Source organism: Lepus europaeus, chromosome 4 (genome assembly GCF_033115175.1).
Source record: "Lepus europaeus isolate LE1 chromosome 4, mLepTim1.pri, whole genome shotgun sequence".
In the NCBI taxonomy this organism is placed as follows: domain Eukaryota; kingdom Metazoa; phylum Chordata; class Mammalia; order Lagomorpha; family Leporidae; genus Lepus; species Lepus europaeus.
This window is the reverse complement of record NC_084830.1, coordinates 103,884,920-103,906,848: the sequence shown is the minus strand read 5'-3', so window position 1 is coordinate 103,906,848 and position 21,929 is coordinate 103,884,920. Positions and strand designations below refer to the sequence as shown.

General features: G+C 51.9%; 1 pseudogene; it reads left to right on the top strand.

Annotated features, from left to right (window-relative positions):
• Positions 1 to 15,952: 15,952 nt before the first annotated feature.
• On the top strand, positions 15,953 to 18,825 carry LOC133758745 (malate dehydrogenase, mitochondrial-like; annotated as a pseudogene).
• Positions 18,826 to 21,929: the final 3,104 nt, after the last annotated feature.

Below are 21,929 nucleotides of genomic sequence, written 5' to 3'. Positions count from 1 at the left end.
ATCTGAAGCCAGGAGCCAGGAGCTTCTTCTGGATCTCCCATGTGGGTGCAGGGGCCCAAAGACCTGGGCCATCTTCTGCTGCTTTCCCAGGCCATAGCAGAGAGCTGGGTGGGAAGTACAGCAGCTGGTTCTCAAACCGGCGCCCATATGGGATGCCAGCGCTTCAGAAGGCGGCTTTACCCACTGTGCCACAGCGCCAGCCCCAATAATGGTTCTTAAGGTCAGCTTTTGACCTGACCAACCATGACAGTACTCATATTTAGGAGAGTGGGGGGGCACGAATGACAAAGAAAAGATAGGGCCACTTGGTGACCCTGTGCCTTTCTGTTATAAGCCTGGGGTGCCCATTTTTCTGTGGTTTATTTTTTCGGTTTGCTCTGTCATTGGGTGCAGGGGCCCAAGCACTTAGGCCATCCTCCACTGCCTTCCCGGGCCACAGCAGAGAGCTGGACTGGAAGAGGAGCAACTGGAACAGAATCCGGTGCCCCAACCGGAACTAGAACCCAGGGTGCTGGCGCTGCAGGCAGAGGATTAGCCAAGTGAGCTGCGGCGCCGGCTCTGAGCTTTCTTTCTTTCTTTCTTTCTTTCTTTCTTTCTTTCTTTCTTTCTTTCTTTCTTTCTTTCTTTTTTTGACAGGCAGAGTGGACAGTGAGAGAGAGAGACAGAGAGAAAGATCTTCCTTTTGCCATTGGTTTATCCTCCAATGGCCACTACGGCCGCCGTGCTACGGCAGGCGCACCGTGCTGAACCGAAGGCAAGAGCTCTGTCATTGGGTGCAGGGCCCAAGCACTTGGGCCATCCTCCACTGCACTCCCAGGCCACAGCAGAGAGCTGGCCTGGAAGAGGGGCAACTGGGACAGAATCCAGCGCCCCGACTGGGACTAGAACCTGGTGTGCCGGCGCTGCAAGGTGGAGGATTAGCCTATTGAGCCGCCGCACCGGCCTCTGAGCTTTCTTATTCTTGATGGTTCCCTCATGCTAATGCCTGAGCTAATAAACATCGTCCCTAAGAATTACTATGGTTTATGATATAACTGTCTGTAGGACCACCATTTAACTGTAAATGTTTCTTTTATAAAAAGAGAAAAACTACATGATCATACCCATAGATGCAGGAAAGCATTTGACAAAATCAAATACCCATTTGCTTTAAAAAAAAAAAAAAAAAACAACTCTCAGGAAACTGACAAAAGGGAAGTTTCTTCAACTTGATAAGGAGCATCTACAAAAAACCTGAAAGCCAGCACCAAACTTCCCAGTGAGAGCGTGAATGCTTTCCTGCCAAGACCGGGAACAAGGCGGGACGTTCCCTCTCCCCACTCCCATCCAGCAGCATACTCGCTGCCCTACTCAGTGCAATGAGTCAAAAAAGGAACAGGGCTGTGTTGTGAGCAACAGGTTAAGTCACTCCCTGAGCCACCAGATTCCAGGTGAGCGCGGGTTCAAGTCACGGCCGCTCTGCTTCCTACCCACCTCCCTGCCATGCCCTGGGAAAGCAGCAGATGGCCCAAGAGCTCCGGCCCCTGCTACCCACGCAGGAGACCCGGATGGAGTTCCAGGCTCCTGGCCTCGGTCTGGCACAGTCCTGGCTGTTGTAGCCATTTGAAGAACGAGCCAGCGGATGGAAGATCCCTTTGTCTCTCCCTCTCTCTGTGTCACTCTCTGCCTTTCAAATAAATGAGATAAATCTTAAGAAAAAAAAAAAAGAAATAAAAAGATATATATAGTTGGAAGGAAAAAAAATAAAACTGTCTTTGTTCCCAGGTGACACATTTTTCTATGTAGAAAATCCCAAAGAGCAGAACAAAAAACTTGTGGAACTGGTTAGTAAGTGACCATAGCAATGGCAAGGTAATACGTAAAATTCAATCACTTTCCTACAAATTGGTAACAGACAATCCAAACTTGAAACTAAAAACTTAGTATCATTTATAACAGCATCAAAAAAAAAAAACTACTTAGGCTCAAATTTTTAAAAACATGTATAGGATCTATATCCAGAAAAATATTAAATTCTGATAAAAAAAAAATCAACGAAGAGCCAAAGAAACAGAGGGCTATTCCTTGTTCATGCGCTGGAAGACTCAGGGTTGTTAGCATTTGCCAAGGCGATCTGCAGAGCCAATGCACTCTCAGTCTCAGCAAGCGGCGAAGACACTGCCTGCGGTGCCCGCACCCTGTGTTGGAGTGGTGTCCATTCTGGCTCTGCTCCTGATTCCAGCTTCCTGCAAATGGGCACCTTGGGAGGAAGTGGTGATGGCTCAAGCACGTAGGCCCCTGCCAGTCACGGTGAGAGCCCTGGCTTGAGTTCTGGGCTCCTGGCTTTTGTCTGACTCATAGCCAGCTGTTGTGGGTGTTTAGAGAGCAAAGCAGCTGCTGAAAGATCTCTGTCTCTGTGAACCAGCAGATCGAAGACCTCTCTCTCTCTCTCTCTCTCTAAATGCTTTCAAATAAATAAAGAAAAAAAAATTTTTTTAAAAGATGCCAGTTAGGACAGCTGTGTCAGAGTACTGGGTACTCACATTGGAGTACCTGGGTTCTGTTCCCACCTCCAGGTTCCAATTGCAGCTTCCTGTTAATGTGTCCCCTGGGAGGTCATGGTGATGGCTGAAGTCCATGCCACTTACGTGGGAGACCTGGATTGAGTTCCCAGCTCCCAGCTCCCAGCTCCCAGCTTCAGCCTGGACCAGCCCCAGCTGTTGCAGGTATTTGGGGAGTGAAACAACAGATGAAAGTCCCCACCCCACTCCCGTGTGTGTGTGTGTGTGTGTACGTGCACAAGCCTCACAAAAACAAAGAAGCCGAGTGATGTGAAATCCAGTGAAAGTTCATACCATTCTACCACTGTCAACTTCTTAGTTTTTTTTTTTTTTTTGAAAGGCAGAGTCACAGAGAGAAATAGAGGCAGAGAGAGAGAAAGAGGTTTTCCATCCACTGGTTCACTCCCCAAATGGCCGCAACAGCCGGAGCTGTGCCTATCGGAAGCCAGGGTCACCCACATGGGTACAGGGGCCCGAGGGCTTGGGCCATCTTCTGCTGCTTTCCCAGGCCATAGCAGAGAGCTGGATCGGAAGTGGAGCAGCCGGGATTAGAACCTGCACCCATATGGGATACCAGTGCTTCAGGCCAGGGCTTTAACCCACTGTGCCACAGCGCCGGCCCCTCAACTTCTTAGTTTTAACAAATTCACCTCGGTTATGTAAGATGTTAACCTACAGGAACTTTCTATAACACCTTTGCAGTTTTCTTGCAATTCTACAATAATCCTTAAGAAAAAAATTGTAAAATAATGGAGCCCTGCCTGCTCCCTGGGCTGGCAGATGGAAGGCAGAGGCTACATCTGCATGGGCCATGCCCGCCACCGTAGTGGTGTGGTTAATGACATACTGCCATAGAGGGCATTGATTATTAAGAGAAGAGTTTTGGAGGTGCAAGGTGAAGGGGCCACACGGAGGTGGCTTTCTTGCTGGCGGAGTGCCGAGGCAGCGTCCGGTCTAGAGAAGGGACTGTGCATGTGTGTTTCGTCCGGTCTCTCTCTCCCCGCTAGGATCCAATCAAGCGGGTCCCACCCTAGTCCTAGCCCACGAATGGATTCACCTGTCACTATTCTCTTACAGGCCCCGCCTCTCGATCCCTCACAATGGAAATCAGATCTCAACATGTGCTTTGGTGGGGACATGCAAACAATGGCAGGAGGAAGATCTGTCCTTTAGGACTGACCCCCAGTGTCCCCTTCCTCCCAGAGGGCTCCTGGCCACCCGTCCTACAGAGTCCCCAGCCACATGCACACTACACTCTGTTATTGCCCTCAAAGCTGTTAGCACAAGCTGGAAACTTGCACCTTCTCCCCTCTCCCCACTGCCCAGAGCTCAGGGTCTGGCTGCCCATCCCACCCCACCCCTCCCTGTGGTACCTGATATCCCAGGGCTGGGGCCTGGTAGGTGCTCTCCAGGATGAACTGAATTGCGATGACCCTGGCCCAGGCTCTGTCACCAACCCCAGAGGCTGGGTCTGCTTCCTGGTGAGTGCATTGAAGAAACGCACCAGCAGCAGTTGTCACGCAAAGCCAGTGGCTTGCAGCAAGTAAGGAGACTGCAGACAATTGTTTCCAAAGCCGTGGGCTCCGTGAGCCAGGGGAACTGGGAATCATAGTTGAGAGAAAGGGGACACGCAGTAGGGGAAGTGCTTGTCGTGTGGAGGGGCAGGTGCCAGCGTGTAATCATGGGGACACACTGTGTGCTGTGGAATGCTCAGCATGACAGGGTGATGCACCCCCACCCCCACCCCCAAAACCCCCCTGGAAACCTGAAGAACAGCTTTGGGGAAGACCAGGAGCTTTGGGAGTTTGAGGGTCTTAAGGCAGAAGTGAGTCCCAGTGGAGACTTCTGGGCAGCTCAGGGCATCAACAGTGACAGTTCCAGCCCCGGCTTTCCTGAGAGCAGGTGCACTGGCCCCGTCCCAAGCCTGGGCTCCACCTTCCTGGCTCCCACAGCTGCCCTCTGCTGTGCTAGCTGCAGCAAGATTCTGCTGCCCTTAAACTCCTCTGCACCTGCTGCCTTTTCAAGAAACACCACAGGTGTCCCTGGAAGAGCAGCCCCTGCTTGGGTGGCCCCGGCCCCTCTTTCCCAATGAACACAGAGAAGGTGATCCTGGAAAGGCGCAACAGCAGGGAGTTCCAGGAAGCCCCTTCCCAGCCTGGAGCCACCCCCAGATGCTCCCTTGCTCCCAGGGCAGGTCGGCACAGCAGGCTGTGGAATGTCTGGATCTGAAGGGAAGGGGAAGCCCCGAGCGCTCCTGAGGTCCTCTGGGCCACAGCGTGGGCCCCGAACGCTCCTCGGGTCTCGGGCCACAGCGTGGGCCCCGAGCGCTCCTCGGGTCTCGGGCCACAGCGTGGGCCCCGAGCGCTCCTCGGGTCTCGGGCCACAGCGTGGGTCCCGAGCGCTCCTCGGGTCTCGGGCCACAGCGTGAGCCCCGAGCGCTCCTCAGGTCCTCTGGGCCACAGCGTGGGCCCCGAGCGCTCCTCGGGTCTCGGGCCACACTCAGGAGGGGCTCCGTTCAGCTTCCTGGAAGCTGGAATCAGGAAGAGGCTGGGGAGCAGTGTTCCTGCCGCCAAGGAATGTTTCCTTCTCATCCTTACGCTGGCAAAGCTAGAAGGCGGTCGTGACGTCAGTATTCGCCCCACCAGATCGGCTCTTTCCGTGCCAAGACACCGGCTCTCCCAGCACGTTGCCACTTCCGCCTCTCTGCTGCTGCAGACTCCGAGAAACACACAAGTCCTGAGGCTGAGGCAGAGCGGGGGAGCCAGCAACTGAGGGCTGAGCCAGACAGGCTCCTGGGAACTGGAACTTAGGATTCAGCTGGCCCAGGTGAGGAAGAACTTGCTGTGTAACCTGAGGCAGATCACTCCACCTCTCTGAGCCCTGGCTTCTATATCGAGGTCCTGAGGTCACTGGGGGCATGCGATAGTTTCGTGTTGTTACCAGAAGTTCAGGCCTTGCCAATGGTGCAGAATCAGAGGCCAAGGTCTGAGGATAAAGGAAACAGAAAGTTTAATCCAAACAGGGGCTGAGGAGGGTAGCAGACTGGGGGTCTCAAGGACTAGCACCCTCCTTAGCGAGTGTGGTCTGCGGCTTTAAGGAGTGCAGAAGGTAGTTTGGGCTGCTGAAGATGAAGACGTGGTGATGCAAGCCAGCAGGAGACAGCCGAGCAGGCTGGTCGCAGGCCCAACAGCAGGGCGCTGTGTCAGCCTTGGACATCAGCGCAGCTCCACGAGGAATTTCCCTGACGGCCTGACCTTAGGCGGAGGTGGAGTAGCAGGATGTCCTGCACAATTAAGCAGCTACGAAATGTCGTCTGGCTGGGAGCGGAAAGACGCAAAGCGTTGTGTTAAGAGATTCTAGTGTTCATGGACCAGGATGAGGCCCTGAGCTCGAATCTGAGCTGACTGCGTCCTGGCTACGTGCTTGTCTTGACGCTCTGTTACCATAGATTCAGTCTTCCATCATCATGCCTGGGGAAGGCCAGATTATTGGGCAACTCCAGCTGACTCTTCCAAGGCCTGTTTCTGGAATTCACAAGCAAGCACTGTTGATCTGTTAACAGATGCTCGTTAATTTCAAGCTCCACTGTTAACTTTTGTTCATCAGAACATAAAAGGGAAAAGGCAAGCCGTATTTGGAAACGTTACAAAGCCCCCCTGTTAATCCTTCATTGCGTGGAACAGGGGTGTCAGCTCCACCTGGCCAAATACTTCCATCTGACCAGGGTGGGTAGAGGAGTAAGGTGAGGCGTTTTGAAAAAGAAGGCTTTGGGGGCGGCGCTGTGTTTGTAGTGGGTAAAGCCAGCGCCTGCAGTGCCGGCATATGGGATGGGTGCCGGTTGGAGTCCCGGCTGCTCCTCTTCCAATCCAGCTCTCTGCTGTGGCCTGGGAAAGCAGTAGAAGATGGTCCAAGTCCTTGGGCCCCTGCACCCACAAGGGAGACCCGGAAGAAGCTCCTGGCTCCTGGCTACAGATTGGCGCAGCTCCAGACATTGTAGCCAATTGGGGAGTGAACCATCTGATGGAAGACCTCTCTCTCTCTCTTTCTGCCTCTCCTCTCTCTGTGTAACTCTAACTTTCAAATAAATAAATAATTTTTTTTAAAGAAAAGTAAAAGAAGGCTTTGGGGCCAGCGCTGTGGTGTAGCAGGTAAAGGCCACCACCTGCAGTGCTGGCATCCCATATGGGCACCGGTTCAAGTCCCGGCTGTTCCACTTCCCATCCAGCTCTCTGCTATGGCCTGGGAAAGCAGTGGAAGATGGCCCAAGTCCTTGGGCCCCTACACCCGCATGGGAGACCTGGAAGAAGCTCCTGGCTCCTGGCTTTGGATTGGCTCAGCTCCAGCCATTGCGGCCATCTGGGGAGTGAACCAGCAGAGGGAAGACCTCTCTCTCTCTCTGCCTCTCTTCCTCTCTCTGTGTAATTCTGACTTTCAAAGAATAAATCTTTACAAAAAAATTAGCATGATCAGTTCTGTGGGTGATATTCGGCATTTCAAACTGACAGGCCAGCATTATTTTGCGGGAATTGTACTTCTGTGGAATGCTGACAGGCAACAGGTGTAAAGTTCAAAAGAGAATTCAGAACAAACCACACAGTGTGATCAGATTAAGGTGGTGGGCAGGCCTACTGCTTCAGACAAAGATCATTCCTTCCTGTTGGGAGGTTGGGCAGCTTTTTTCCTTTGCTTTACTGATACGGTGCGTTAGCTTGTTTGTATCAAACCAGTCTTGCATCCCTAAGATAAATCCCACTTGGTCATGGTGTACAACCCGTTTTGAGTGTGTACACTGATCTGTAGTCATTTTTTTAAAAAAAAAGATTTAGTTTTTGTTTATTTGAAAGAATTACAGAGAGAGAGAGAGAGAGAGAGAGAGAGAGAGAGAGATGGAAAGAGAGAGATCGTCCACCCCCAAATGGCAGTAATGACTGGGGCTGGGCCAGACTGAAGTCAGGAGCTTGGAACTCCTTCTGGGTCTCCCATGTGAATGGCAGGGACCTAAGCTCTTCGGCCACCTTCTGCTGCCTTCTCAGGTCCATTAGCAAGAAGATGGATTGGAAGTTGAACAGCTGGGACTCGAACCAGCACTCATATGGAATGCCGGTATTGCAGGTTAACCTGCTGTCCCACATTGACCCCTGATCTGTAGTTTTTTTTTCTAATGCCTTTGGTTTCGGTGTCAGCAATACTGGCTTAATAGAATGAGGCAGGAAGTATTCTCTTTTCTACTGCTTTTTAGAAGAGTTTGTGAAAAATTGCTATCAAATTTTCTTTCAATAAATTGGTAGAATTCACCAATGAAGCCATTTGGTCTTGAGCTTTTCTTTGTAGCAAATTTTATATTACTAACCCAATATTTTTACTTATTATACTATGTGGGTTTTCTGTTTTTCTTTTTTTGTTTTGTTTTGTTTTACAGGCAGAGTGGACAGTGAGAAAGAGAGAGACAGAGAGAGACAGAGAGAAAGGTCTTCCTTTGCCGTTGGTTCACCCTCCAATGGCCGCCGCAGCCGGCTCATTGCGCTGATCTGAAAGCAGGAGCCAGGTGCTTCTCCTGTCTCCCATGTGGGTGCAGGGCCCAAGCACTTGGGCCATCCTCCACTGCACGCCCAGGCCACAGCAGAGAGCTGGACTGGAAGAGGGGCAACCGGGACAGAATCCAGTGCCCCGACCGGGACTAGAACCTGGTGTGCCGGTGCCGCTAGGCGGAGGATTAGCCTATTGAGCCACGGCGCCGGCCCTGTTTTTCTTTTTAAAGTTATGTATTTTATTTATTATTTGAAAGAGAAGAAGGAGAGAGAGAACAGTCTCCCATGCATTGGTTTACTCCCCTAACTCCAGCTTTGGCTGGGTCAGACTGAATCCAGGAGCCAGGAACTCAATCCAGTGTTTCCACCTCTGTGGCAGGGACCCAACCACATGAGCCAGCACCTGCTACCTCCCAGCATGTGCGTTGTCAGGAAGCTGCAGTTGGAAGTGGAGCTGGGACTTAAACCCAGGCTCTCCAGAGTGAGATGTGGATGTCTACGTGGTGTCCTGACCACTGTGCCCAGTACCCTCCCCTCTGTTTCTTCCTGAGTCAGTATCGGTAGTTGGTATCTTTCTAGGAATTTGTGCATTTAATCTACATGATCTAACTTGTTGGTGTACAGTCTGTGGCGTTCCTTTATAATGTCTCTAAGATTGGTAGTGATGTCCTGCTCTGGCCCCTGATTTCAATGATTTGAAACTTTCTTTCCTTTTATCCCCATGCTGTTTTTGATCGTCTGGCTAGAGGTTTGATAAACTTTTTAATGGTTTATTTATTTATTTAAAAGTCTCTGTTACACAGAGAGAGGGAAAGACAGAGAGAAAGAGAGAGATCCTCAATCCGCTGGTTCATTCCCCAGACGTCCACAACAGCCAGGGCTGGGCCAGCCCAAAGCCAGAGCCAGGAGCTTCGTCCAGGGTGGCGGGGATCCAAGCACTTGGCCATCTCCTGCTGCTTTTCCCAGGGTATTAACAGGCAGCTGCATCAGAAGTGGAGCAGCTGGGACACAAATCACTGCCCTTATGGGATGCTGGCGTTGCAGGCGTCTACACCACAACACCAGCCCCAATGTTTAATAACTTTATTGGTCCTTTCTAAGAGCCAGATTTTCTTCATTAATTTTCTGCACTTTTCTATTCTTGATATCATTAATTTCTGCTCTAATATTTAATATTTCCTTCCCTTTTCTCGCTTTAGGTATAATTGCTCTTTTTCCCCCTAGTTTTAGTTTTATATTCTTCTTGTTCTTCCTTATGCATAAAATTGGATGATTGATGTGAAATATTTCTCTCTTTCTCTCTTTTTTTTTTTAACTGTAGCCATCTACAGCTCTAATGTTCTCTCTAAACTGTTTTAGCTACATCCCATAAATTCTGGTATATTGTGTTTTTTCTTTTATTCATCTCCATATATTTTCTAATTTTTTTATTTTATTTTATTTTATTTTTGACAGGCAGAGTGGACAGTGAGAGAGAGAGAGACAGAGAGGAAGGTCTTCCTTTTGCCGTTGGTTCACCCTCCAATGGCCACCGCGGCCGGCGCGTTGCAGCCGGCACACCACGCTGATCCGAAAGCAGGAGCCAGGTGCTTCTCCTGTCTCCCATGCGGGTGCAGGGCCCAAGCACTTGGGCCATCCTCCACTGCACGCCCAGGCCACAGCAGAGAGCTGGACTGGAAGAGGGGCAACCGGGACAGAATCCGGTGCCCCGGCCGGGACTAGAACCCGGTGTGCCGGCGCCGCAAGGTGGAGGATTAGCCTGTTGAGCCACGGCGCCGGCCTATTTTCTAATTTTTAAAGATGCATTTGTTGGGCTGGCACCCCGGCTCAACAGGCTAATCCTCCACCTTGTGGTGCCGGCACACCAGGTTCTATTCCCAGTCGGGGCACCGGATTCTGTCCCGGTTGCCCCTCTTCCAGGCCAGCTCTCTGCTATGGCCCGGGAAGGCAGTGGAGGATGGCCCAAGTCCTTGGGCCCTGCACCCGCATGGGAGACCAGGAGAAACACCTGGCTCCTGGCTTCGGATCAGCGCAATGAGCCGGCCGCAGCGGCCATTGGAGGGTGAACCAACGGCAAAAAGGAAGACCTTTCTCTCTGTCTCTCTCTCTCACTGTCCACTCTGCCTGTCAAAAAAAAAATGCATTTGTTTATTTGAAAGAGTTACACACAGAGAGATGGAAAGGTAGAGGGAGGTCTTCCATCCGCTGGTTCACTCCCCAGTTGGCCACAATGGCTGGAGCTGCACTGATCCAAAGCCAGGAGCCAGGAGCTTCTTCCGGTCTCCCATGTGGGTGTAGGGGCCCAAGCACTTGGTCCATCTTCTACTGCTTTCCCAGGCCATAAGCAGAGAGCTGGATCGGAAGTGGAGCAACCGGGACTCGAACTGGCATCCTTTGGGATGCCAGCACTGCAGATGGTGGCTTAACCCACTGTACCATAGCACCAGCCCCCTATATTTTCTAATTTATCTAGTGATTTCTCCTTTGACCAATTTGTTATTTAGTCATGTTTCACATATTTGCAAAATCTCAAAGTTTCTGTTACGAATTTACTTTTAAAAATTTATTTATTTATTTAAAAGGTAAAGTCAGAGAGAGAGAGAGAGAGATCTCCCATCTGCTGGTTCACTTCCCAAATGGCCAGAGCTTGGCCCATCCGAAGCCAGGAGCCAGGAGTTTGTCTGGGTCTCGCACACTGGTGCAAAGGCCCAAGGACTTGGGCCATCCTCTACTGCTTTCCCAAGCCATAGCAGAGAGCTGGATTGGAAGTGGAGCAGCTGGGTCTTGAACTGGTGCCCATATGGGAAGCCAGCACTGCAGGCAGCAGCTTTACCTGCTCTGCCACAGCGCCAGCCCCAATAAATACGTCTTAAATGAACAAATGCCTGAGAGGAACTTCTTAGCAAGGAGGTTCACGGTCCACAGTCAGGCGTTTTTCCACTAATCTGGTATCTGAGGAAGGAAGCAGAACACACGTGATGAACCAGGAAGCAGGCACGGGAAGCACCCTCTTCTCCAGCCTCTACGTGCTCACACCTTAGAAAGCCGTCATGGGGGCTGATGCTTGTGACACCAGCATCCCATATTAGAGGCCAGTTTGAGTCCCGGCTGCTCCCTGCTAATGTGCCATCATCGGATCAAGCCTCCTTCCTAACCCACCAACCATTAACACTAATCCATTGGCTATTAATAGAAGAATTCAAGCTTTAAATGTCTGCGTCCGGCTTGGCGCTGCGGCATAGTAGGCTAAGCCTCTGCCTGCAGCGCCAGCATCCCATATGGGCGCTGGTTCATGTCCTGGCTGCTCCTCTTCCGATCCAGCTCTCTGCTATGGCCTGGGAAGGCAGTGGAAGATGCCCAAGTCCTTGGGGTCCTGCATTTGTAGGAAACTCCTGGCTCCTGGCTTCGGATCGGCTTAGTTTCAGCCATTGCAGCCATTTGGGGAGTAAACCAGTTGATGGAAGACCTTCCTCTCTGTTTCTCTTTCTCCCTCTGTAAGTCTGCCTCTCAAATAAATAAAAATAAGTCTTTAATAAAAAGTCTGCATGAATTTGGGAAGATAAACCCTCTCCAACACGTAACAGCTATTTACATGCATACTGTCTAGGTTAATAGGTATAAACCATAAACTAGATATGAAAAGGGTACTTCAAAAACTCCATGGAAAATGGAATTAAAAGATAAGCTTATTTTGGTGCAAAAATTTTCAGCACACCCATTTTCCATGACCTTTGGAAAGACCCTCATATTAAATAATTATTATTTCACCTGCATGCCCTTCCTTCAGAGGTTGGGTGCTACTGGAAAACCTGATGCTGTCTCTGCTGTGGCCCAGGAGTGCAGTGGAGGATGGCCCAGGTCCTTGGGCCCTGCACCCGCATGGGAGACCAGGAGAAGCACCTGGCTCCTGGCTTCGGATCAGTGCGGTGCACAAGCCACAGCGGCCATTGGAGGGTGAACCAACGGTAAAGGAAGACCTTTCTCTCTGTCTCTCTCTCTCACTGTCCACTCTGCCTGCCAAAAAAAAAAAGGAAAACCTGATGCTGGGCCGGCGCCATGGCTCACTTGGTTAATCCTCCACCTGAGGCACCGGCATCCCATGTGGGCGCCGGGTTCTAGTCTTGGTTGCTCCTCTTCCAATCCAGCTCTCTGCTGTGGCCCGGGAAGGCAGTGGAGGATGGCCCAAGTGCTTGGGCCCTGCACCCCATGGGAGACCAGGAGGAAGTACCTGGCTCCTGGCTTCGGATCAGCGCAGCGCCAGCCGTAGCAGCCATTTGGAGGGTGAACCAATGGAAGGAAGACCTTTCTCTCTGTCTCTCTCTCTCTCACTGTCTAACTCTATCTGTTAAATAAAAAAACAAAAAACCCTGATGCTTTAGTGAGGTCACTGTGTCAGTGACCTACCCAGAGAGTGAATGACAGAGCCTGAACTGCAGCTGATCTAGTTGGAGAACTATATTTCTTTTTCTTTCTTATAAGATTTATTTATTGGGTCCAGTGCTGTGGCACAGCCCGTTAACGCCCTGGCCTGAAGTGCCGGCATCCCATATGGGCGCTGGTTCGAGTCCTGGCTGCTCCTCTTCCAATCCAGCTCTCTGCTATGGCCTGGGAAAGCAGTAGAAGATGCCCCAAGTCCTTGGGCCCCTGTACCCGGATGGGAGACCTAGAAGAGGCTCCTGGCTTCAGATAGGCACAGCTCTGGCCGTTGCAGCCATCTGGGGAGTGAACCAGCGGATGGAAGACCTCTCTCTCTCTCTCTCTGTCTCTGCCTCTCTCTGTAACTCTGCCTGTCAAATAAATAAAATAAATCTTTTAAAAAAAATACTCTGAAAAAAAGATTTATTTATTTATTTGAAAGGCAGAGTTACAGAAGCCAGTGGGGGGGGGGAGGTCTCCCATCGAATGGTTCACTCCCCAATTGGCCACAATGGCCAGAGCTGTGCCGATTCGAAGCCAGAAGCCAGGAGCTTTTTCCGGGTCTCCCACATGGAAGCAGGGGCCCATGTGGACTTCAGCCATCTTCTACTGCTTTTCCAGGCCACAGTAGAGAGCTGGATCAGAAATAGAGTAGCTGGGACTCAAACCCATGCCCATATGGGATGCCAGCACTACAGGCAGCAGCTTTACCCACCAAGCCACAACCCTGGCCTCTGGTGTTTCCTTCACAGTATAGTTCAAGTGGACAGACAAGAAACCTGAATCAGGTGAAGCTGAATTATCAGTGAAGAAAGGTCAAGGAAGCACAGCCCACAGGTTTTTATCAATGTGGCAGAGCCCTCTTTCCCTCCTTATAACTCCAACTAGCCAACTTTTTTTCTTTTATTTATTTGTTTGTTTTTATTTGAGAGACAGAGACAGAGATGTTCTATTAGTTCACTCCTCACATTCCTGCAACAGCTGGGGCTGGGGCATGCTGAAGCCAGGAGCCCAGAACCCAAACTGCATCTCCTACATGGATGGCAGGACTCAAGTACTTAAGCCATCATCTCTCTGCCTTCCATGATGCACATTAGCAGGAAGCTGGAATCAGAATCGGAGCTGGGATTCCAAACCAGGCACCCCAACCAGGGTCTTCACAGCTGCATTACACACCCAGTCCTCAATAGTCTTCTGTTGCTTATTTAAAACAACATGTGGTAATTGCTTATCCTAAGTAATTAGCAAAGTAATCAGGATATCAGCATGTAGAAAAGATGGATTTCTGAAGGAACATTCTGTTGACTTCTAGTAACGCTTCTCCTATTAGAGATCCGCCGGCCAGCTCCCTGCTGATGCATCTGGGAAAGCCCAATTGTCTGGGTTCCTGTCACTTACATGGGAGATCAGGATGGAGCTCCAGGCTCCCGGCCTTGGCTTGGTCCAACCCTGGTTATTGCGACCATTTAGAGAGTGAAGCAATGGATGGAAGATAGCGCTCACTTGCTCACTCTCTCTCTCAGGTCTGTCACTCTGCCTTTCAAATAAATAAACAAGCCCCAGCTGCTCCTCTTCCAATCCAGCTCTCTGCTGTGGCCTGGGAAAGCAGTAGAAGATGGTCCAAGTCCTTGGGCTCCTGCACCCATGTGGGAGATCAGGAAGAAGCTCCTGGCTCCTGGCTTTGGATCGGTGCAGCTCCGGCCACTGTGGCCAATTGGGGAGTGAACCATTGAATGGAAGACCTCTCTCTCTCTCTCTCTCTCTCTCTCTCTCTAACTCTTTCAAATAAATAAATAATTTTTTCTTTAAAAGAACAGCTTTCTGATCTGCCATCTGTGGCGGGATCGCCACCAACATGCAAATTTTTGTAGAAAGTCTTAAAGGGAAGACTCAAAGTTGAATCCTTAGATTCAATAGAAAATGTCAAGGCCGAGATCTGGGATAAGGAAGGACTTCCTTCTGATCAGCAAAGACTGATCTGTGCTGGCAAGCAGCTGGAAGATGGACCAACATTATCTGGCCAGCACTCAAAAGGAGTCCACTCTTCATCTAGCTTTGACTCCGTGGTGGTGCTAAGAAAAGGAACAAGTCAGGGCTGGTGCTGTGGCAAGGTAGGCTAAGCCCCCACCTGTGGCACCCGGCCTCCCAAATGGGTGCCAGTTCGTGTCCTGGCTGCCCTTCTTCTGATCCAGCTCTCGGCTAATGGCCTGGGAAAGCAACAAGGTGGCTCCTGCACCCATGTGGGTGACCCTGAAGAAGCTCCTGGCTTTGGATTGGCCCAGCTCCAGCCATTGCGGCCATCTAGGGAGTGAACCAATGGATAGAAGACCTCTCTCTCCTTACCTCTGCCTCTGCCTCTCTGTAACTGCCTTCCAAATAAACCTTTTTAAAAAACTTATAAAAAGGATTTATTTATAAAAAATATTATGTGGCCAGCGCCGTGGCTCAATAGGCTAATCCTCTGCCTAGTGGCGCTGGCACACCAGGTTCTAGTCCCAGTCGGGGCTCCGGATTCTGTCCCAGTTGCCCCTCTTCCAGGCCAGCTCTCTGCTGTGGCCCAGGAGTGCAGTGGAGGATGGCCCAAGTGCTTGGACCCTGCATCCCATGGGAGACCAGGAGAAACACCTGGCTCCTGCCATCGGATTAGTGCGGTGCGCTGGCCGCAGTGCGCCAGCTGCGGCGGCCATTGGAGGGTGAACCAACGGTAAAGGAAGACCTTTCTCTCTGTCTCTCTCTCTCTCATTATCCACTCTGCCTGTCAAAAAAAATTATGTATGAGGAGTTAATAAAAGACATGAACTAACCACAAAAAGGAAAGACAGCAGGTGTGGAGTGGAGGTGGTTGGAGCTGCCTGCTCGCTGCTAGCTCCTGCACCTGCGGTGCGCCCCACACGTACCTGCCATGCTCTCAGTTGATCCTAGCCATGCTCTCCACTCTCGCCCATTCCACCAGTGCTGCTCTGCACCTGAGCCTCTGCACCTCGGCCCAGGACAATGCTACAGCAGCCAGACTCAGGCTTCCAGCCAGGGGTGTCGGTCAGCCCCTCTCGCTCCTCCTAACCCTCTAGGAGCTCATGCACACACCTGGGGGGCCACCCACCTGAGCCACATTGAGACCAGACCAGGACCCCTCAGACCCGAGCAGCTGCCTGCCTGAAGGGTTACAATGCGGTGGTGACTGCAACTGGGGCCCCAGGAACCCAGGTATGAGCAGGATAGTTTCGGGTGAAATGGTGGTGGAGAAAACATTACCTCGGTTCTTTGCCCCACATGGAAGAAGAATTTCCAAGTGGACAAGGCAGAGAGAAATGTAAGATGTGTTTAAAAGCAAGATTTATTTCAGTCAGAGAGCTCCTGGTGGAGTGGCCAGGAGGGGTCTCCAAGGGAGGCAAAACTCCCCTTTTCAAACCAAACTAAGGGGAGAAAGTTTTACTAATGACTTCAGAATTTATAGATAAGGTGGTCATCATGTTGGATCTTAAAGTGAGGACATAGCTTTCCTCATGGGCACTGTCTATCTCACAGAAAAACCCCCTCAGAACATGCCTGCAACTATAGCTCTCCAGGACTGGGCACCCTGGCTGACATCAAAGGCTGCCTCCTGGTCTCCTTTACCAGAAACCAGGGGGAAGAGGAGGAGCAAGCGAGGCAGCAGGAGCAATGTAAGACAGACGGCAGTGATCTGCCATCAAGGAGACCCAACAGGCCAGTCCACCCCAAACGGCATTGGTTTTTGATGTGGAAAGCCAAGGCTTTGGACAGAGCCCTGGCAGCACTGCCAGCCAAGAGCTGGGTCATTGGAAATGGAACTGTCCTGGAGTCGAAGGACGCCCAGGTCAGAGCCGTAGACCTTGTTGGCTCTAAGCTGAAAAGCCCTTGAGTCTGCCCAGCTTCCAATGTAGCCACCACTGTTGAGGGGACAGCCTAGGGTCGGCAACATTGCAGGCAGAACTGTAAATTTCCTTTTAGAGATGCCACCTGCCTTCACCTGGCCAGCTCTCCTCCCAGGCCATCTAGGTAATGGAAGTCAACAGGGTGCCTTCCCCAAGGAGCTTCACACCTCCCTTAGGATGTCTCTTCTGGTACCTCATGTTAAGAGATAGATACGTTGAGGGCTGGCACCATGGTGCAGTAGGTTAATCCTCCGCCTGTGGCACCAGCAACCCATATGGGCGCCAATTCTAGACCCAGCTGCTCCTCTTCCAATCCAGCTCTCTGCTGTGGCCTGGGAAAGCAGTGGAGGATGGCCCAAGTGCTTGGTCTCTTGCACCTGCATGGGAGACCAGGAAGAAGCTCCTGGCTCCTGGCTTCGGATTGGCACAGTTCTGGCTGTTGAGACCATTTGGAGAGTGAACCAGCAGACAGAAGACCTTTCTCTCTGTCTCTCCCTCTCACTGTCTGTAACTCTACCTCTCAAGTAAATAAATAAAAATCTTTAAAAAAATAGATAAGTATGTCTAGGCCTCATAAACTGTTAAGGCCTTAACACCCATCTGATTATTATCAAGCCCCTCCTGTCAGCTTTTTTTTGAAAGATTTATTTATTTTATTTGAAAGTCAGAGTTACACACAGAGAGAAGGAGAGTCAGAGAGAGAGAGAGAGAGAGAGAGAGAGAGAGAGAGACAGAAGTCTTCCCTCCACTGGTTCATTCCCTAGATGGCTGCAATAGCTGGAGCTGCACCAATCCGAAGCCAGGAGCCAGGAGCTTCTTCCAGGTCTCCCATGCGGGTGCAGGGACCCAAGGACTTGGCCGTCTTCCACTGCTTTCTCAGGCCACAGCAGAGAGCTGGATCGGAAGAGGAGCAGCCGAACTCAAACTGGCGCCCATATGGGATGCAGGCATTGCAGGTAGAGGCTGTACCTGCTACACCACAGTACCGGCTCCCTGTCAATTTTTATTTGCCTCTCAATAGGAAAACTTCCTCATGGTTTAGACAGCTCCTTTCTTAGGTCCTCTAATAATGACTCTGTCCTTTGTTTTAGACCCTGTGAATTTAACATGCCTGTTAGATTGGTTTTCTCCAGACTTAGTGAAACTCCAGATGGCCACGCGCAGGAGACCTTGGATGGAAGCATCTCTGCAAGCTGGCCCTGCGTCCCCCTGAGAGGCCACCTCCTGCTGGAACCCTGTCTTGACTGCTGTTCCCTGTTCCACTCCTACTCAGCTTGAAGACGTCTGAACAGTCTCATCCCATATGCCCTAACAGAAGTTAGGGTCCATTCTCCTGGGGAGGGAATGTGGGGAGTCAGATGGGTTAACCTGACTAGGTTGGTCCTGGTGGAAACTGAGGGTGCAACATGCTTGCTTCCCCCAGAAGTTACCGTTAGCAAGGTCAAAAGTGCCTGCCCCACTCCTGGGGAGCTTCCAGCTTTACGGTGAGAATAGCAAGGGAGTAGTGATTCATTCTACGCTCTGAGCTCACGGTTTGCTGTAAAAACAAGTTCCCTATCCCGCCCCTCTGCAAATAAGATTCCAATCGGGTCTTTTGATGGGTTTTGTTCTCGCCTTGTCACTGAATGTCAAGCTGATTGCAAGTTTTTTCTTCCCTAAAATTGTGCTTAAAAACCCCACTACCACCGGCCCCTTTGGGTTTTGCCTCTCTCGAAGCCTCCCTTCCTGGCCACTCCCCCGGGAGGTCTCTGACTTAAATAATTCTTGCTTTTCTCTCTGCCTTGTCTGCTTGGAAATTCTTGTTCCATGACAAAGAACTGAGGTAATCTTTTCTCGGCCACCGTTTCACCCATAGCAGGATGACCTGTCAACACCAGCACCACCATCTCGGCCAGCCTGGCAGCCGCCTGTACCCAGCTCTGCCCTGAAGCCATGATCTGTATCACCTCCAGACCCGTGAACTCCACCATCCCCACCACAGCAGAAGTCTTCAAGAAACACTGCACGCACAACCCAAACACGGTGTGTGGTGTGACGACCCTGGCCACATCAGAGCCCACGCTTTTGCTGTGGAGCTGAAGGAGCTGGATCCGGCTCCAGTCTGGCAGCCATGCTGACCTCACAGTGCACGCCCAAGGTGGGCTTTCCCCAGAGCCAGCTGGTGGCTCGGACTGGGCTGATCCACCAGGCCAGCACGGAGTGGTCAATGCAAAAGCTGGAGCCGGCTTGCCAGCCTGTCTGGGGCTTATGCCATAGCCTGCTTTGTCTTCCTTGTGGACGCGAGGAGGGCATTGCCAAGTGTTCCTTCATGGGGCCACGGGACGCAGACTGTCCCTATTTCTCCCTGCCTGGGACAGGCAGTCCCCTTTTGAAGAGCAGATGGCAGCTAAGGCCATTCCCACGCCCAAGGCCTCCATCAAGAAAGGGAGGAGCTTGTGGAGAACATGAGGTGAGAAGGCAGTGTGAGAGCGCCTGGGCCCCTTGACTTCAGAAAGCATCACGTCCCAGCAGGACCAGTCCCGACACCCGAGTTCTGCTTACCCTGCTCCCATGGTGGTCGCTGTGTGCACACCCCTACCCCAGGTGACAGGCTGGTCGCCGGCACATCAGTAAAAGCAGTCTGATTTTCTCTTTCAAGAGTCCCTCTTAAATAAAAAGGAAGAAAAGGGGAAAAGAGCGGGGATAGAGGATAGGGGGTGGGGTGGGGGGAAGATCCACCAGCACTGTCCGTGGCCCAGGGGACGCTTCCACACCAACCTCTGTGAAAGCACTTCGGTGATGTGCAGGTGATGGCGGCATGCCATGTAGGTGTGGACCAGAGATGCTCAACGAGGGGTGACTGTTCCCCAGGGGATGTTTGGTGCTGTCTGCATTTTTGCTGTCGCTGAAGGATGATACTGCCACCTACTGGATGTATGCCAGCAGTGCTACTCAATGCCCTGCCCGGCTGAGCACAGCGCCACAGCAGACTCACCCAGCCCCAAGAATCACCCAGCTCAAGTCAGGAAAACTCACGGTTCCCTAGCGATGTGACACTGAGCAAGCAACCTTCCTTCTCTGAGCCTAAGTTCTCCTTGTAAAGTTAAATAAGAGGACGTAGCCACGGAGCACCTAGCACAGACACTGGTGCTGATGCCCTGTGACTCCGTGCCCTGGGAGGGAGGGGGACTTGCCGCTGGAAAGGGGCAGAGTGTTTCTCTGAGATGCCCTTTCTTGCTTCCGGCCATACCTTGCACTTGCCAAGGCGCTGTCGGAGCTGCTGAGGACCGAAGTGTGCTGACACCTCTCTCTCTCTCTCTCCTCCTACCCAGAATAGCTCAGGGCCGCCACACTCCCATGTTGCTTCTCAACAACGTACACAATTTGATGAGCCAAGCACAAAGAGGAGACACGGCTAAATGTGGTTCTGATGACGCAAATATTCTGAGATTAGAACACCAGCTATTTCTGGCCCTTACCTGAACCTGGGCCTCCACTTTAAGAGGGTTTTTCTCACAGGATATGTCCTCGTGAGTCGTAATGATATGGGGACTCCAGGCAGGGAGTTGGATGATAATACACAAGCTGCAATTTCTGCCTTGCATTTCTTTTAAGATTTATTTCTTTCATTTGAAAGGCAGAGTTAGAGAGAGAGAGAGAGAGGTCTTCCATACACTGGTTCACTCCCTGATCAGCAGCAATGGCCGGAGCTGGGCTGATCTGAAGCCAGGAGCCAGGAGCTTCCTCCAGGTCTCCCACACGGGTGCAGGGGCCCAAGGACTTGGGCCATCTTCTACTGCTTTCCCAGGCCATAGCAGAGAGCTGGATGGGAAGTGGAGCAGCTGGGACTAGAACCGGTTCCCGTATGGGATGCCAGCACTGCAGGCGGCAGCTTTACCTGCTATGCCACAGTGCCAGCCCCTTTGAATTCTTATCTCCGTGGGGACAAGAACCTGGAATAAGAATTAAGCCACCTGGGCCCCTAACAGTAGCAATACCTACCACGTTTCCCTTGCTGGGCCGCCGATGGGGAAGCTGGTTAGGAGAGGATAAGGTCCCCGCCGAGGCGCACAGCACCAGCCAACAGTGGGAGACCGGGCTCCCAGTCCAGTGTGCCCAGACTTTCACTGCGGATCTGCGTCCTGTGCCTCTGCCAGAGACACGGGCCCCGGCTCCCCTCGGCAGAGATTCCCGGGTACGGGCCCTGGCTCCTGTTGGCAGAGACTCCCGGGAAGCGGCCCTGTGCTGCTGTGCCGGTGTTGTTCTCTCTCCTGGGCCTCCTCCCTTTGGCCTTGTTCCCCCTCGCTCTCCTCTTGCCCAGCCTGCCTTCCCAGAGCCAGTGCCTGGCGAGATGACACTGAGCATGTTCCCAATGGAAAGAAACGCTAGGGAGAGTGTATCGTTCTGGAGCAAATGGAAAAAAAAAAAGTTCTACGTACATGGCTCAAAAGTAGTTCTGTGTACAAAGCCTAGTAGGCCAGCTCCCTCCCACCCCAAGCTTAGCTAAAGGACATGCCGGGTGATTGACAGCCTACCTCAGAGGGTAGCAGTCTCCTCATACATTGTATCAGGACACATGGGGCTTTGGTTTTATTTTTTTTTTAATTAATTTATTTATTTGAAAGGCAGAGTTATAGAGAGGCAGAGAGAGAGGTCTTCCATCTACTGATTCACTCCCCAAGTGGCCGCAACAGCTGGAGGCGAGCCATTCCAAAGCCAGGAGCTTCTTCCTGGTCTCCCACGTGGGTGCAGGGGCCTAAGGACTTGGGCCATCTTCTGCTTTCTCAGGCCATAGCAGAGAGCTGGATCAGAAGTGGAGTAGCTGAGACTGGAACCGGTGCCCATATGGGATGCCGGCACTGCAGGTAGTGGCTACCACTATGCCACAGCACTGGCCCCTTGGTTTGATCTTCCACAAGCGTGAGGCTCTGGGCAGCACTGCCCCTCCTGGCTGGGTGTTGGGCCTGGGGTGGTAGAGCAGCTCGTTTTCCTGGGAATATCTCCACCTTCCCAAGGAGGACATTTTCAGGACCCTGAGCCTCCTCCAGGAAGAATGAAAGGTGGCCACTTCCTTCTGGGACCGTCCTGAGGCCAATCTGTGCCGGGTGGGTGACATGCCTCCACAGGGACATTCTCGCAGCCACCTTGGAACACAGGATGCGTGTGAAGGCGTGTGTGCCACAGCACACGCCACGATGCGTGTGAAGGCGTGTGTGCCACAGCACACGTCACGATGTGTGTGAAGGCGTGTGTGCACAGCACACGCCACGATGCATGTGAAGGTGTGTGTGCCACAGCACACGCCACAATGCGTGTGAAGGCGTGTGTGCCACGGCACACGCCACAATGCGTGTGAAGGTGTGTGTGTACGGCACACGCCACAATGCGTGTGAAGGCGTGTGTGCCACAGCACACGTCACGATGCGTGTGAAGGAGTGTGTGCACGGCACACGCCATGATGTGTGATGGCGTGTGTGCCACAGCACACGCCATGATGCGTGTGAAGGCGTGTGTGCACGGCACACGCTCGGAGGACTCCCCACTCCTCACCTCTGCACCTGTCACTTGCCGTC